Below are 18,918 nucleotides of genomic sequence, written 5' to 3' on the forward strand. Positions count from 1 at the left end.
CTCTCCCGGTCATCTGGAAATACTGACCGCAGTGCCTATAATTGAGAGTAATGAGATGCAGCCCACTCAGAGAATAATAAGCCAGAAGCATTACTCGATTCACTTACTGAGTCACGATCGGAGGAAGCAGACTAGTCACAACAGTGGTATTAGAAAATTGACGGATTTAAAATTAAAAGATGGGAGCAACCGACTCCGTATTTGTGCGTAATCGTCACCACTGTACTCATACACCATGCGCCCCTCGTGTGCAGTGTTTGCACATTCAATCCCGATTCCCCACGCTCCGGATCCCGTCGAGACTGGATAGGTCAATGGCTGTTTGTTTTAAGTTCATAAGGCGGAGGCAGTCACCGACGATAGAGCGACCGACCACCGCGGTCGGCATATCGATACCCTTCGGGCGACCGTATCAACTTGCGCGTCGCGCTCATTCTCGCTCTTGGAAGAAGTGCCGACTGTCAATCACCAGTCTCCCGCAGTGAGTTAGTTGCTAAGTACCGGGAGATAAGAGGAACCGCCTCTCCGACCTATTCAAGTGCACATCAAATTCACCACTAAGAATATTCTGCAGTTGAAATCTTGACTATTTCCCTTTTAATTGATCACATAAAACTAGAAATATATTTTTTAGCTAAAACTCAGTTGCATACTTTGATCGCGATCAAATTTAATTAAATATTGTAATTATATCCAGTACTAATATCAAAATAAGCTAATTTTACGATGCAACAAACACCATATGAAGAATTAACTGTGAGCCACATGGATTACTTATCTGCCCATCTCTTAACAACCCCCTAAGACATTAAATATTTAGCTTCATGAATTTCATTCAATACATATAATATTAAAAACTGATTAAAGAAAACAAAATGCATTAAAAATCAAAAGAACTAAGAACATCTTGTATGGTGTTGGGCACGATATGGTGGATGTTCTTAATATTAGTAAAATAAGACATTGCAATATTTCCACCGAGTTTTATTATGACACTACGCGTTTCGTCGTTACAAACAACATTATCAATAATAAAACTAAGTGGAAATGTTGCAATGCCTTATTTTACTAAAAGAACTAAGAACGATTACGTCTTTAGTTTTCGAATTTTGCTTTCTCTAAGACTTACGAATTTATTCTGGTGAGGTATGTTTTTTAATCGTGGCTAGACGTCCTCGAGTAATAACCCGTGTGAATTTATGCCATTAAAATCACAAATTGCTACTAAACGAATTTTATTATGAATTCTATATTAGAATCAATACGTTGACTGTTCTCTGGTGGACAGAATTACACACCTCTATGTTTTCCCACGAAAATGCTGACAATATACGTTATACCTACAGTCCAACCAAGAAGATAGTTTGATCAATACTGAATTCAATCAGCAGTAGTTATAAAAGGAGAAATACCTGTTAGCGTACACAGTAATTCGATTGAAAACAAGATTAAGATCAAAAGAACGACATTAAAACCGGTAAAAGATTATTTCAGCATGTACAAAAGGAAACGAAAAATATATGTTACTTTATTTAAATTTCACTCGGATTTGGCAAATTTTCATTGGAAAAAATATTTTCGTGACGTATTCGGAGAAGAATGAGTAAACAAGGCCATGAAATGATTCAGAGCCTTCAAAAAGAAGAACGGTCGCATTGAATTTTATGGTCTTCCATATATTTTACGTAAAGCAAGATTCCTGCGCGTATCAAGGAAAACTGGAAACCTGCAAGTGACCCAATGCACTCAAAGCAACTGAGAATAACTCGCACGGGCTAACATGTGAGAGTGATCACGATGAACGACAATAATAAAGCTTACACGGTAACAGGAGAGGATTGCTCAACGTGAACAAGATCGAGTTTAACAACTAAAAATCCGATTCATGCATCGCAAGCATCATAAGTAGGTACTGATTTTCTGGACGTGAGACATTCAAGCAATAATAAATCCAAGGAGGAAAAAATCCCAAGGCGACAGGAAATATTTACTTAAGTCTATGCATCCATTTTTAAATACATCCGCCATGCGTAAACCGGAGATGGAAATGCCTAGTGCGCAAACAAATTACGATCAACTATGATGTTTCCGTCATCGACCTACCTCTAGGCCGGTAAACGCATTGATGCGTATCCTCATAAACACGGAGATATTTGCAATAGAGGTCGATAGGTAACCAAATACATAAATTATGCAAAACCTATAATATTGAATTTGGAATTATTTACATGTACCGCTTGCAATTTTTAAGAAGGATGTACATGTAAACAAAATTAAATCGCAATGACTTTCCCTCACTGTAAAAAAGGTTTTCGGCAGAAAACAATAAGAATCATCAGCACAATGAATGTTGCCGTATTGATCTATAATAATATTATACAACGATAGTTTATGTCGATGTTTTATTGAATCAATACAGAATTCATTGGTATTTATAGTGCCAATTATTCTCCCTATATTTTCATTAAGTTTTTTACAGTGTCGCAATTACGATAACTTTCTTATATATCTGCCCGAGAATATTTGTATGAAGCTTTCCTGGAGCATTTAAAAATAAAATCGGCAGTATTTCATTTTACTCATAATTTTATCCTGACACAGAAATATTACTTGCATTGTTGCTAATAGCATTTACTATTGGCAATTACGGAAGCATGCAAATTCTAATGCAGGAGAGCGTCCATTAAAAATTAGCGCAGCTTTACAATTCAGGACACAAATCGGGGAAGTAATGAGTACTTTTAGAATATAACGAATTCTCTACTGCTAACAGGCAATATTTTTAGTTTGAGAATGGCATGTAAAAATTCCAAGTATTAATATCTAATTATTATATTAATACTCTAAGCATTAATATCAACCAGTCAATGAGTGCGTTAACAAGTTACTCAAGTACTTGATTTGAACGATGAAATTAAAAATATTTCCTGCCCGCTTGACTTCCAATGGTAGTTTCCCTTAGAAATAAGGAGAGCTTGAAGAAAAGGCGAGGCCATTTCTACGAATGTTTTTTGATGTCACATTTGTTCCGTATTTTTTAAAATAAAACTACTTTTCATTGTAAAGGGATGTTTTATTTTACAGACACAAGTTTTGAATACGGTGTAGTCATTCCAGGACATCACTTTTTCATCCTTCAAATAGTTTTTATTTTCGTCACAAGGTTCCCAGATAAATAGTCTCGTAAGAATCTGAATGCTGATCGAATCAAGATGTTCATGCATCGGACGTTGACACTCCTACCACAAACCCAAATAGTTGAGGAACAGATCAAAAGAATTGATATAGGATATTTTTATACAATATACTTTCTTGGGAAATTTCAATTGATTATTATAATTCCAAGGAAATATCCAAGACATGTTATGTCATCTTAGCAAGATATCTCAGCCGTTCCAAAAAAATATGCTTGTAAATTACTCCAGACGTATGGAGAATCAATTCTTCTTCGCTTCATGAAAATTCGAGAAAAATTCAGCTTATTACAACAAACGTCCGTGATCATTTATATCGATTCAATCGCATGCAATTGAAGAGCAATTTAAAGACAAGTTCGACCAGGATGCTTTATTTTACGAAACAGGAGTGCAGCAGGAGCATCCTTTTAGTGAGTTCCTCTTGATGAAGAGAGGCAATGTTTGTTGACACGGGGCAGGTAGCAGAGGTCTACGCATGCCTACTGCCCATGTATCTGTCTAGAGTTGGAGAGTATTGGATTCCGTGGCTGCGTGGACCACGGGCCGTCCTTGTGGCCATTGGCACACTTAATCGATCATCGAAGCGCCGCGCAACATTTTACCGCAACTAATGTGGCTGGCCCCGATTCTTCATCACAAAACTCTACGGGGGAAAAAGTTTCTTTTCCTCTTCGTAAATTGAAGATTATCGGCAACATTGAGAAGCTTATAACTGATGACTCACCTTTTTTTACATATTCATAATAATGCAGTTCGAGCTATTTCAATAACGATGAATCGATAAAACTAGACACTTATATGATTATCTTTAAGAAAAATTTAATATGATTATACATTCACGCTGTTAATATATTTCGCTGGCGCAATTTTACCACTTAGGGAAACGTAAATAAAATTTAACGCTTTGTGCTATCGTAAGATAAAATCCAGTTGTGCGAATCTCGTGAAAGTAATACGTTTAATCACATCAGGTTTCCCTCCGTGAAAGAAAATTACATTCGTTATAGTTATTCGTACTTTCCACCGAATTGTAATTAATGCAACGTGTTTCACCATGAAGAGGCATCAAGTACATTTTGTCAACAGAATTGTTGATGTTATTCTAACTAAAATTTGGTGGAAAAGAACGATTAACTAGTATGAATAGAAGAAGGATGTTCCAATACTTAATTATTCCACATTGGTCTAAAAAGAATAAAAATGACACTCTTATCTTCGGAAAATTCTCCTACTACAAAATAAAAATAAAACCAACACAGCACGTGGCCATTGGGATAGGTTAACTTTACATGTGATGCGTTCTTACAATAACAAGAGTAAAAACATGAGAAGACCATGGCTTTTAGCGTGTATCGATGTTTAAATATCTCGTATGACACCATTTATACATAGCGTATATTGATAAAGGGAGTCCGTGATCTCATTTCTTTGGAGTGAAAGGCCGACATCAACGGCGGCTGTGTAACAAAACACCTATTCTTCACAAACAGAAGGTTGCTTCGGCTGTACGTGAGGGAGTAAACCACACCTCTTACTTCGCCCCCTGACATTGAAACGAAACGAGAAGAACCTCAAGTGAGGAACAAAGCCTATATGAGCTCATACATGTGCTATCATTGTCTTCATTGCCATTCCTCACCTCCCCCCTCCATCATAGACAACCATGGTATTTTTCCCCGACCAATCGGTAAGAACAAGTTTTGGGTTTATTTAAAGACAAAATTCTGTAGACCAAGTTAGAAGACCAATATCTCAAAGACTGCTTATTCGATTTAATTAGTGGAACATCACTGTAAAGCTTTACTTCTACGTTTATTGATGGTATACAAAATTTTGAAATGGTAATGTTATTATTTGCATTGTGCGCTAAATTCGCTCCTTTTATTTCAGCATTTCATTGTTAGGGAGCAATGATTTTTGTCAATGAAGCTAATTATTTGCCTTAGAAAATTAAACCATTTTAGATCGATAATCCTCACCTACTGATATTTAATATTCCATCAAAACACTTTCCTCAAATAATCCATCTCAGAATCGGCCGAAAATTACCTCACAGTCTATATTCACCGACCGCAGAATATCGTATGGTATTTGGAGGAGGCGACCGACAGCTGAGGTCATTTGCGCCATGAGGGAAGGTTGTGGAAGGAAGGGTGGAGAGAAACCCGGCGTCGGCGTTAGCCTGCTCTTAACGAAAAGCGCCAAGGGGACCACGGCTTAACGTCCCATCCGACGGACGGAGTGTTGCGCTTGAAATGTCCTCCACACAACATCCAAGCAGGGATCGGGCTGTCTCTGAAAATTCTCTGCCACTACCGGGATTTGAACCCGAGCCCGCCGGGTGGGAAGCCAACACTCTAGCCACCACACCAACCCGATCCCCTATCCGCAGAATATCAATGAAATTAGGAGGCAACTAATGATTTCGTCATGAAAATTTAAAAAAATATACATTTTTCTTACGCGCGGTACGTCGGTAACGGTTACACCGTTATAAATACGCCCGTACATGGTTATGAGCGAAGTAATTTCTTCTTAGGATTGTAATATGAGCTGCAGCTTCTATGATAAACCACGAACAATCTGTTAGACAGTAAAAGATAACAATGATAAGAAATAACATAGAATGTATGATAAATATTTTTATTATTTCGACCAAAGAAATTTAAAGAGAGCTAAAAGTGATTGATAATGAAAAATGATTGATGTAAGCGTGAGTCAATCCTCGAAGTAATTCCACCTCATTGTCCCGCACTATACCCCTACACTGCTCAGCATATTTATAGAGGTGACGTAATCTGTTTTTGCCACCAAATGACGCGTTAACTTGAATGAATCAAGTCGAATCTGGAGTAAGAGTCGGCGATGCAGCTAGAACAAACAGGCCCGACAGAATTCACTCTATATTTATGGCACGTTCATAGAAGTTTCATGTACGAAAATACACCGCCTTATCCAATGAAATTTCCGTAACCTGATCATTGATTAGATCAAACACCGCCCTGTAGAGAAATGCGCGCTTGGCGAATACTGATTTCTGCATTGTAAGGAGCATAACATTAAGCGAACCTCACGGAGGCCTCACCGAGAAACTAAGTACCTGTCTTATTCACGAAAGGGATCGGGTTGGCGTGCTGGCTAGAGTGTTGGCTTCCCACCCGGCGGGCTCGGGTTCAAATCCCGGCGGTGGAAGAGAGTTTACAGAGACTACCCTCATTTACAAATATCCCTGCTTGAATGTTGTATGGGGAACATTTCAAGCGCAACACTCCGTCCGTCGGATGGGACGTTAAGCCGTGGTCCGCTTGGTGCCTTTCGTTAAGAGCAGGCTAATACCGACGCCAGGTTTCTCTCCACCCTTCCTTATGTAAAAAAGCTGCCATGTTGTTTATTTAAATGAATTAAAATTAACAATAGTAGTGAGGAAGCAATAATGGGAGGCAATAATGGTAGTGAGGGACGCAAAAGAAAAAGGGAGTCGTGTCGTGCGAGTCGAGAAGGAAGATATAGATGTGTTGTAAAAGATTGGGAGATAAATTAAAGTACTGGTGTATTGAGAGACCGGAGGAAGAAATACGGAAGAATTCAGGATCGGCAGAAAGAAGAAGAGGACGCAGACCAAAAGCAGGCGCCTACGAGAGAGAAAGAGACCGGAGGAAAAGGGATACGGCAGAACTCAAGATCCCCACTGGTGCAGTCCATGGCAGCGGTTCAGTGAGTGGCAGTACGGGTAGTACAAATGGGATTATAATAGTCATGGTGGCTTGTTGATGTTGTTTATGCTCACGAGTTTTAAATTGTAAAGTTTCTTTATAAAGTGTTATAAAAATCATTTGTTAAGTAAGAGAAGTGGAAATTAAACAAAACGTTACACTTACCTACCCCTTCCCTCATGGCGCAAATGACCTCAGCTGTCGGTCGCCTCCCCCAAACACCATACCACACATATTCACGAAAATTCCAACAATGCTCTGCTCATTTTACTTTGTGGTTATTATAAAATAAATTGGCTTTTCCACGCCGTATTGTATTGGAAATTATTATAAAAATGTGAAACTCTGCGTTGGCTCTTATTAAGATGCTAATCTAATAATAGAAAAAATATCGATCGCTGCTAAAAACATAAATAATAAATAATGTAAATGTTGCAGCGCAAAATACATACGAAAGTTCAGCCATAGCAAGAGAGTCGTAATAAACACCAAACAAAGGAATCTCATTATTAGAAAAAAATATTGAATCATTAAAGGCTAAGTCACGTAATACATAACACGTACGCATTTTCCGTGAATGCATGAACGATTCCAGTCCAGTTGATCAACTGGAACCGAACATGCATTATGCATGAAGAAAATCAGAACAGGGTCAGTTTTCGGTACATGTATTCTCACAAGTTGGGCTGTGACGCAGTGCATTTACTCGTTCATGCTTTTACAAATCATTCATCTCACGTGTATTCATCGTAAAATCAAGCATTGAACAAATTAATGCAGCAAGTGAAGTGTAAGATACGTAAGTTCAAAAAAAAAACATTGACTCTATCAATATGCTGTACCCTAATTAGAGTTCATTACGTCGAAAGATGTCTAAATCAAAGTCTTAACTTTAAAATAACCCATTATTCATGGCTCTGCAATAATTAAGTAAGTATATAGATATACGATTCCAGCCACGTTTAGTTTGGTAGCAATGCGAAAACATTAATATGTGCGTTCAACACAACATTTTCTTTCGTGAAATGGTCTCAGGGTATTTGGTTTGAGGAGAATGTAAATTAATACAGAAATTTAAACCAAAATCTCCAACTCTAAGGGGAAAAACGTTGGTAGAAATGAGATGGAATGACCAAAATACGTAAAGTATTTGCTATGAATTGTGCATTAACTTGAGAACCTCCACAATCCGATCTTTCATTAGAGAATGGTGATACCGGAATGTTCGAGAGACGAATGCTGATCACTAATAGACCTCTGGACAAAATTTTAGTTTGCCTTCAAATATGTTCTAAAAAATCAATAAGGATAAATATATACGTAAAACGTTTATTATATGTAATAATGTTCCATGGAATGTTTTTTAATCGCAAGAAAAGGAAGCTTTTCTCATCAGCAGACACTCCCACCTCAATACGTATTTCCATTGGCTGACGGAAATATGACGTCAGCTCATGCAACCATGCGGCGGTCCCATGAAATTCATGGGGGTTCGGCGTATTTGCAAGGTCTTCAGCACGGATCGGCACTTCGTTAGCGTTTCTCTTTGCGAAGTGTACATAATATCGCCGTGACGTGCTTTTCCGAAGAGTGAAAAAGTTACTAGGGATATTATTTTGCTTCTGTGGGCATCATGGATCCTGGTTTCGATAAGGGAGACGCGAGAAACTTGCCTAAAATTTCAATTGCCTCAATGTTTACATTCATTAGTAGAAATAGTAACTACATAAATTCTGAGACCCGGGGAGTGAAGATGGCTAGGTGAGTATATCGCCACGATTGGAAATTGATTTTCTTAGGGTATTAGTTGATGTTAACGTTTCTAAATCCTTTTTTTCACATAGAGTCGGACGAGAGGAATACGGCGATGATGCTATAGGTTACGTGCAAGTTAAGCGTGATAAAAATGAATGCAACGTCCGTGCTCGTATTCGTAGGTTCGATTGAAGGCCTATGTTGTTGAAGCCCGTCTTTTGGGGGAGAGCGGCGAAAGCGAAGTTGTGACTCTTTCGTGTAATGATTGTATAGCCAGTTTGGGTACGGAAGGCTTTACTCTTAAGTGGTATTGTATATTTTTAATTTGGCATTTTAAGGTAAACAAATTTTCCCGTTATTTATTTGTGTAGAACAACCTGATGAAATTTTTAAGCGGTGAAATCTCCGATTTAATAGACCTAACAATTAGTATTTCCTGAAGTGTGGAAAATATAATATGGAACTTCTTCGAAGTAGCCCACTTGCTCAAAATTTCACTTTTAAGTAACTTAATGGGATAAACAAATTCCCCTTTTTCTGTTGCTGTTCCTTACATTATTTACCTGCAGCAAAAATATAGGAGATAAAACTATCCGCTTATTATTATTACATTTGTTACCTATCAAAGAGCTATAGGGTTCTACGGTACTTATTAATTTGGTTTTGAAAGCATATATTCGAGTTACTCTAACATTGTTAACTCCATTCTTTCCCTAGTTTCAAGAGAGAATTACTTCAGTTAATGATATTAGAGTTTTCTTAGTAAGTACCAATAAATCAAGAAACTGAAATTCGTCGGCACTTTTTCATCCGAACAGTTCGTCGTTCACCGTCTTGGGGGACCGTGTGAAAATACTTATTTGAGGCATTCCCACTAGTATTACTGCACATAGGCACAATGCAGTACTTATAGCTGCGCTTCGACAAATCGAAGAAATACGTACGACAACAAAAACGGCGTAATATCCACAATATCACTAATTCTTTACCTCCTCTACAGTAATGCGCACGGACGCGAACAACACTATTGCATGAGCTGACGTCATTCAAGATGGCAGTGGTGCGAATTACGTTCTTCTTGCATGGCAAGGGACAGCTATTTTAAATGCTCGAAATAAAAAAATGCAAGATTATACGGCCAAAGTGTTATACCACTTAGGTTAATATTTACACGTACTATTCAGAAAAGTCTTTACCTTGATAGGTGTCCAGAGGTCTATTGAAAGAATGAACGCACGGGTGACCTTTTTAAATAAAGGCGCCAACCCCCTCCGTTCAAAAAGTGCCTCCCCTACCCACTCCATTCCCCTCTCGTCCCGGCTGGACCCGCAAGGGCGCGCGGCGGTCGCTTGCGCAACGCTCAGTCGAGCGCGAAAGATAGAACCCACCCCTCCAACCCCTCATCCCTGTTTTTTTTCATCGGCCGCACGCATCCTTCCCGGAGGCGTAATGAAGAGCCAGAAATAAAGTCACGAGAAGGAAGGAAGGGAGGGGGAGGAAAGGGGCCGATTAGGGTAGTGGGAGGAGTAATGGCCGTTTAATTGGAGCTTAACGTGCGAATGATTCGGAATGAGTGTACACGGATGAGGCGTGCGAGAATGAAAAAAAATCACTTCGCGGAGTCATAATTGGAGGGAATAGATCCATGCGCGCTGATAAACTCCCGACCCTGAATATAGAAAGAGCCGAGGTAAGAATTCATTCAAATAGTTCATTGAAATAATTCAATAGTTTCTCCTCGGTAATATAAAGTACGGATAATTGATGATTAAATTGGAATTGGGGATGAGAGCACGTAAATTATGTGACGAAAATTAAAAAAAAAATTTCAAAGAGATTAAGATTCCTTTCGTCCAAAAATTCCATTCACGAAAGAAAGACGGAGGAGAAAATGAGCATGGTATGCGGAGAATGATCAAAGTATTCGGAATAACTTCGCTCATAGCGCCGGTAGTACATTCCAAACAAGGTAAAAATTTCATCATTTTCATTCATCATTAAAATTTCATAATTTTCCTCGCGCGCATTCCTGAATGCGTGTTAATTAAAACGATTATAATTTCATCGATGCATGGTTGGAGGTACACTAGTAGTCATCACCTCCATGAAAAGTGACTAGTTTTTCGTTCTAACGTGAATAGGCCATGATTTAGTGCTAAAGCTTCTTCATGTCTTGCTCGCGGTAAATTATAAAGTAAAATTTCTCTTCCCCGCACTCTTGAAATGCTTCTCTCATGTGCCGTACTCCGCTCGGTAAAATAAGAGAATTTTCATAAGACACGAAATAAGTAAAAAAAAGTTTCTAAACATAACGGCGATAGTTTTCTCTCACTAAAACGGCAAAAAACCGAATTGCCAGAAGACTTGAAGGTCGTAGTACTTTCTCTTTAAAAAAAATAGAAATAATTAAAATTGATTTCGCTGCTTCCAACGAGTATTAATTTTCTCTTTCTTTGCCCTACCTATATGGAATGATCTGCTCTCTTTTACTGCTAGATCTATTTACAAAACGACTGAATCATCTTCGATACTAATGCGACTAATATTTAAGAACATTTCTCTTCAGATAGCTGAGGTTAATACTTCATCAGCCACTATTTTCCGATTACAGTAAAAAATAGTATGGCTCAAAACAGTATGTTGGAAAAAAGAAAAAGGAAGTAAAATTATTACAAGTATAAGTCACTTTTCAAAAGCGTTATCGTTTGCAGTTAGACCAAATCTGATTAACTTGAGACGAATACACAGGATATGAATACAGGCAGGCTATACAGCGACAGCTTAGGCTTCATTGTCGAAGTCGGCGATGGACTTACAATATTGGGTCTTCCAGTAAATTACGTGAAATTCCGGCTAGATTTTGAAAAAAGGAAGAATAAAGAAGTCAATATCCATGGCTTAGTATTTCGTGAAAATGTTGTCAATATTCATGTAACCAATTAATTCAGCGATTACTTAAATGTAGTATTACACTGACTAAGTGAGTAGTGCATTAAATGTCAAATTACTCTGTCATAAACAGATACAGTTAAATGCAAATATACATCAACCAAACGTAGCAACTACTTCTCAGTCACTTGTAGGGATTGAGACATTGGATAAATAGGTAAAATAAACAGTGCCTTCAGAATATCGACATTTTTGAGAAAATAGCACGGACTATCGACTTCTTTGTCCATTCGTTTTTTCAAAATCTACTCGAATCATCATTTCATGCACATTATTTACCCATATCGTGGTGAATAGCTGCTTGATTGCCGAGAATCGCTGGGAACTGTCCAGTTAGAGGAGAATGGGCTAACATTTTACAGTCCGGGTGGCAACTGCGGCCGGTCGCGTTTTCGGGTCGACTCCCCGCAGTGTCGTCCTCGGCCTTAAAAAATTCTGTCGTGCTCCACCGTGCCACGCCTTCGCGAGTTCCGAATTCCAACGGCCGAGCGCGAGACGTGGACGACGTTCTTCAAATCGCGGTGAGAGTGGACCGCGAGAGGACAACCACCGCGATCTCCGACTATGCTTATTTTTGCATTTAAGTATATCATAGAAACTAAGTATTTATTTCAATCGATTCAGGCGTGATTTAGTGGAAGTTCGACTAACTAAAATGAAAGGTTGGTGCATTTTTCTACAATAATTTAATGCGTACGACGGGTTTCGGCTCAAAGATATTCTTGCTCCAAATAATGTCTCTGTGAGCCGAAACGCATCATGCACATAAAAAACTGTGGAACAGTGCAACTACCTGTCATATAAGTACTAATTATACACTTTAATTAATAAAAATAACCCAGGTAGCGTAAGACACACTATAAAAGCGAAAAAATAGAAATTCTCACACGACTTAATTTTCGGTGGCACTGCCACCTTCCACGGAGTTAGGAATACGAGTCACTTCTCACAAGAGTGACTCTTTTTCTGGGTTATATTTGTGTTAAATACCTCATCAAGGAATATTAAAAAGTATATAATTAATAAATATGCATAAAAAGTATAGTCTTGTAAGTGCATTCTTCTTAGAGTATAAGTATAGTCTTGTAAGTGCATTCTTCTTAGAGTATAAGTATAGTCTTGTAAGTGCATTCTTCTTTGAGTATAAGTATAGTCTTGTAAGAAAATAGAATAGTCTTAGTATAATGAATAGTATAGTATTGTAAGAAAAAAATCATTAAAGGAAGCAGAAAGCTACGCAATTTTGTTATAAGAATTACCTTTGTTAAAAAAAAAAACGCAGTCCAAAGGACGTTCTCGTGACACTTATTGCCATAATAGGCTCTTTACAGACGTCGTTATAGCGGCAAGTACTAAATTACATTCAAAGAAGGAAAACATGGCGTAAAGAGAACACCCATGACCTAGGTGATGAAAGACACTTTATCTAGGCGTCTTTCGCGCCAAAGTCCTACGGAATAGTAGGCGAGGGTGTTCATTATCTTGACGCAACACCGAGGCCGTCTTGGAAATCGACCAGACAAGTAAACATTAACATTCCAACGAAGGACGAATGAGTGTATACATATTCAAAGGCATAATAAACCAGCGAGAATTCAACACGAGTGCGTTCACAGCTGCTTAGCGGCAACACTGAATGCATCGAATAAAATTACCGTGTTATTTTTTTTACCAAGCACAACCACATCTCCATTACTCCTTGCAATGGACCGCGGGAAATGATGATTTCTACCGCGGGTATCATTACTCAGCCATTGAATGGCTTAAATAATTCATGAAAGAAACCAAGTTTAATAAGCGATAATTGATCAATTTCATATTTTCTTACTATTATTTTTTTCCTTTTCTTGACCTAATTTAATATATAATATAGTATTTCTTGGAGTTTAGGTCATTTATAAAATAAGTTTCAGCCAACGTTTCGATTTATTTTTTAAATCATCTTCAGGGCTATGTAAGAAAAAGTGTGAACAATATAAAATATATAAAATATATTGTTCACACTTTTTCTTACATAGCCCTGAAGATGATTTAAAAAATAAATCGAAACGTTGGCTGAAACTTATTTTATAAATGACCTAAACTCCAAGAAATACTATATTATATATTTTCTTACTGCTTCAATCCGAATGTTGCTTTGGATGGACAAGGATAGAGCTCACTCCGGACTAAGCCACAAGTGAGACAGTTTTGACAAAGTTTGGGTGGGAAGGCCATTTCCTTTCCCTGGGCAATTTCTCAGCATGAGTATCAGTACCAGGGTAGTAGCAGTACCAGTATCAGTACCAGGGCAGCAGCTTAAACTGCTGGATCTACTCACCACCCCAACCTTACGTGACGAAATATTACAATCAATTCGTAAAAACTAAGAAAATGTAAAATAAAATGAAATGACGAAACGATAGAATAAACATATGAACCGTAGTGATTTTAAAAGTTAAATTCATTGACTGGAAAAGTGAATGTTTTTTAACTGGAATTTTTTCGAGATAAAGCTATGTTGCAAAAATCACATTTAAAGTTGGATCCATAAATCAAAACAAGTTTTCCCAGCATTTTGGAGGGAATAAACGAACTAGTAGCCAAGAAATGAAACATTTGACTTTATTCCACTATTTAAAAAACAGCTAAAAAATGTTCCACTCTTTTTTTCACAATTATCGTTGCTGCAGTTAGGACTTGGATAAAGTATTAGATCCTAGAATTAGAAATTAAAGAAATTATAAATTCAAGAGAACCTCCGAATATTAAGTTCGGTAGATTCCCTGTTTTTGTGCATTCCTGTTTCATCCAATCACCACTGAGAGGTTCAATGCTACGCTAGCGAATAAAATTCGCTTAATGCCCGAGAATAAACCAATGGTTACATTCAAGGCCTACCATGCATAATTATTAACGATAATCTACAGGTTAAAATGGGTTTTCATGGGATAGTTTCCTAACTACCCCGATCTTCCCCGTTCCCAATATGAATTTCCATCTAGAATTTCCATCTGCCTACATAAGGCCAATTAGTCCTCAGTGTTGCGCATGAGAATTCAAAATGGAGTGGGGGAAAGTCAAGAGAGGATTCATCCTTGGTTAGGCGACCGAAGAGGCGAAAAGTTGCACGTGCCTCGCATAGTGTCTGGAGGAAGCGGGCGCCATCTACGGCGCTACGTGACGATGCATCCATCTCAAGTGTGAGCGGCAAGAAGATGAGTCTTCAGAAATGAGAGCAGTGGCTGACAGGAACATCACGACCGGCGAGCTAGAAACCCCTTGAACATGAAGAGGTAGGCTGGCCATAAACAGGTCTCCCACACTTTCTCCACAGAAAATTCCAGCGGCGTTACCTTTCTGCCGATTTTATCTCATGACCTTCGGACGCGCGAAATACGTACGAACTCACGTGGGGACTAGTCCCCGTAGCTGTCAGGATTTATAATTGGACTCTAAACGATCAATAAAAAAATATCAGGTGGCTTCCACCTTAACAGGGTTTTCCGATCCACCTATAGTAAGTTCTAGCAATCGTGCGGTGCTTCTTCACAGCTGTTACGTGTTATTCCACCTCAATGCAACGGAAAATGGTCAATTTTAGAATTGAATCAAAATTGGTATTTGATGAATAATCACGTAAAACTAAACGGTATACTTAAAACCATTTTATTTATTATCTAGGTCCGAAATAATCTTTTAACCTCTTTCTCTATATCTCCTTCATTTGGAAAAAGGAACAAATATCACTTTTACCAATCTGTTTGCTCATTGGCGAATGGGCTCATGTTGTTTACCTAGGGGTGTAAAACAGGAGAAATAAAGGACACACCGAAGAACGCCGGTATAGATGATCATATTAATAACTAACCTAATTTCCTTAAAAGCAGCGTAGACCTACATTGACGGCACCAGCCACAACACCCTCATCGCTTTTACTTCTCTATTATCAAGAGTATGTACGACCTCGGAATACTTACCTTACATAAATTCCGCATATACACCAAGCTTACATGGATATCGCATCGAATTATGAGGACTGACCAAATTATAGTGTCCCAAATCATTGATGCTCTCGCTCTATTTAAAAAAATACATAAATGGGGTTATGAAGCCGACCATTCCATAAATAGTAAAGTCTACAGAATAAAGTAAATGAATATAAATTATTCTATGGAAGAACTCTTCCCCATATTCAAATCTGGTCCATTGTAAATAATTGAATATTTTATTGAGCGATTCCCCTTGAAACAGGGTTCAAAATATGATATTTTAATAATCGAGATAATATTCTATCAGGTTGCTGGCATAAAATTAATCCGATATTTATCTGAAAAATTTATGTCTTCTCCAAAAAAGGAAATACACTGAAAAACTTGGCTTAATCTCATTACCATGAAAACTGCTTTTCCCTGCCGCCCTTCTACGTGAAGAACTCATGACGGACACAAATAAAATAATATCTATGGCAAATGATAACATCTGCATTTCCAGTCCGTGACAATACTGTATACTTGATGTGCAATTTTCGCTCAGTAGTTTGGTTCAATAAAAGCATTCATTACTAACGAAAGAAATTAGGAAGAACGCTTTGCGAGAGTTCCGAACTCACCTCATTCCACTAATTAGTTTCTGTCCGCCCGTATTTTTATGAATAAATTCTCCCAACCATCTCTATTCATGGACTTTGAAAATAACATCCAGATAATGTTGTGCAGCCATACAAGGAAGGTAAAGAGTAAAACTTCTCCTCCAAGATCAATTTTTCCTAAGAAAAAAATTACCCTACGCATTTATCTAAGTGAAAACCTTTATAAAATGAGCAGTTTGGCCGACTTCGTAATAGCCTTCGTCTCAAAGCTAAAGGCAACAGCCTCTCTTAAGACACAAGATCGATTTCATGCAAGGACGGAATTTTGCGAACTACTTTCCTCCTCGAAGAATTGTGGTCGCTTTACACCGAAAATGGGGTCAAAGTTAACCAAATGGGGATGGCCAAAATTAGCAATCTATCTTTCGTCCCAATAAGTAAAATACAATGAATAAATAAGGCTGAGTAAAATTGTAAGCACCCTCAATTTGTATTTCAAAATTAATGTTTTGCAATAAATTTTATTGCTATTAATCATCAATTGCGTTTAACATACTTTTACCCAGTCCTTATTTCGGTGGCCTTTATTCATGCCAAATAATTCCCACTTAATATCGACGAATAAAGGTGAATGCTCAAAAGAACTGGATGAAATCTTGCAGCAACTACTGTTTCCCCCTCAGCACCACATATTGAAACTAATTATCGACTGCATGGTATCGACAGGTCGTTGGCTACAAATTGATGCCCGCATAAATGAATAGAGGCACTTTGAAACCGCAACTCCTCCATCGGGAAACTACGGCTCAACCAACACAATTCTCATAAATAATTTATGTAGTGTTTTACGAATTCAGTTTCGCAAAAATGCACGTGCATCTCACGAGAATTAATACCACTCTACTGCATCAATTAAGCAAGCATCTACAATCTAATTCAGTTTCGAAACACATAAAACTTCATCGATGCGAATAACTAATTATGCTGTGCACCGTTTAGCCAACTCAATTCCCGTCTGTTAGTTTATCTTCTAATTCTTCAAAAGTTGTTGGACCAAGAGAAAATTTAATGAGAATAAAATACATTAAAAATACAGCTGCGGAATCAACTAATCTTAGATTAAAAATAAATTTAACACTAAAATAAATATTAGATGACAAGGAAAAATATTTGCAAATATATTATTCATGAATAATTTCGCCACCGTTTTACATTTTTATTAATTTTACTTGTATTCATTCCTCATAAATGACTTCATATAATCCAAAACTCCATGAATTCAATAATCGTTACATTTACGTAATTGTTGAATTCAAATGAATACGAAGTAACTGAAAGACAGTTCCATTTTATCATTTAATTTTCCATTTAAGATTCCAACCCATTTCCTTACGATTCAATTACCCCTGACATCACTTCCTCTACCCAACGCTTCCTCTACAAATTACTTATAGCCGCAGATTTCAAGGGCTTAGCTGATCAAAAATTAGGAACTTCCTGTGTTAACCGCTCCTCTCAGAATAAAAATCTACCAGAAATAACAGAAATCTCTTCACTTATTAATGCAATCAGAACACCACGAGGTACGTGAATAAGAAAAAAATATGGAACAACGATTAATTCAATTACCTGATCCTCGAGAAACCCTGAGGCTTGACAGTTACGTTAGCTTAGGGCTTCCGCAGCGACATAGCCAAAGGAAAGCTGCAAGATGAATTCCTCACAGTGATCTCCATTCCAAAATGGCATCAGTTCCTCTCCCTCAAGTTCCCGAGGCGAATGGGCGAAACACGGGAGGGAAGTGACAGCTTGCGCGTTTACAAAGGCGTTTCCGACACGTGGATGGTTCCTAAACGACGCCGCTTGCACATATTGAAGCAATTAAGTCTCACACTATGGTGCCACTCCCAGATACCATTTCTCTGCTGATTTATTTCCCAAGCACAAGGTGAAAATTTTAGCAGGGTTCACCTGGCAATGAATCTGAATAAAATAGTGTCGTTGCAACATCAAATAAGAAGTTAAAATCAAAGAATAAAAAGTAGAGACAGCGATTTCGGGTGAATTGGGCAAACTTAATGACTCAAAAAGAGATTAAACAAAGCAGAAAGTAGCAGTAGCTAGAACTAAATCCAGAGAATGCCTGAGTGTATTCTGTTGACAAAATATATTCACAACACCAAGGAAATAGACTATTGAGAATGAGATCTCGAAAAAAATGTTAGACGATAATGAGGATCAATTGATAAATATGGAGATCAAGGCATCAAAAATGCTCACTATGATTCCATCAAACAATTCGTAGTGGTCAAGATTCTGCGAGGGTGTTAGAGCAAAGGATTAAGTAAAAAATTACTACCCTTACAAGCACATATGAAAACAGAATAGAAAAATGAAATAAATAAATCTGGCAGGATGTATCCTCTACAGGACTAAGAAGAAAACTTTTATCTGAAACCTGCCAACAATTATCAACTCAAAAGCTGACAAGAAATTTCAAGCTAGATGACTGTAAACATCGTGCATACTTCGGCATAAATTCCTGCTGATTCCATGGCGAAATATATGAATGAAATCAAAACGTAAAATTCATACCGCAAAAGTTTTGATGACCTGATATCATGCATATCCACTGAGTATTGTACAAAGAGATTTTTCGGTAATAATCCGAATTTAAAAAAGGGGGTCCGTTAGATCAGAGGTTAGCTCCTCGCGAAACCTTATTCAAACCCGG

The 18,918-nt window shown here is 37.8% G+C and overlaps 1 protein-coding gene across 1 annotated transcript in view; it reads left to right on the top strand.

Moving 5' to 3' along the window:
• The window catches only part of LOC124170444, a 151,461-nt gene that overhangs the window by 43,271 nt on the left and 89,272 nt on the right, over positions 1-18,918 (top strand). The gene's annotated exons all lie outside the window — the stretch shown is intronic.

Source organism: Ischnura elegans, chromosome 1 (genome assembly GCF_921293095.1).
Source record: "Ischnura elegans chromosome 1, ioIscEleg1.1, whole genome shotgun sequence".
Lineage (NCBI taxonomy): Eukaryota > Metazoa > Arthropoda > Insecta > Odonata > Coenagrionidae > Ischnura > Ischnura elegans.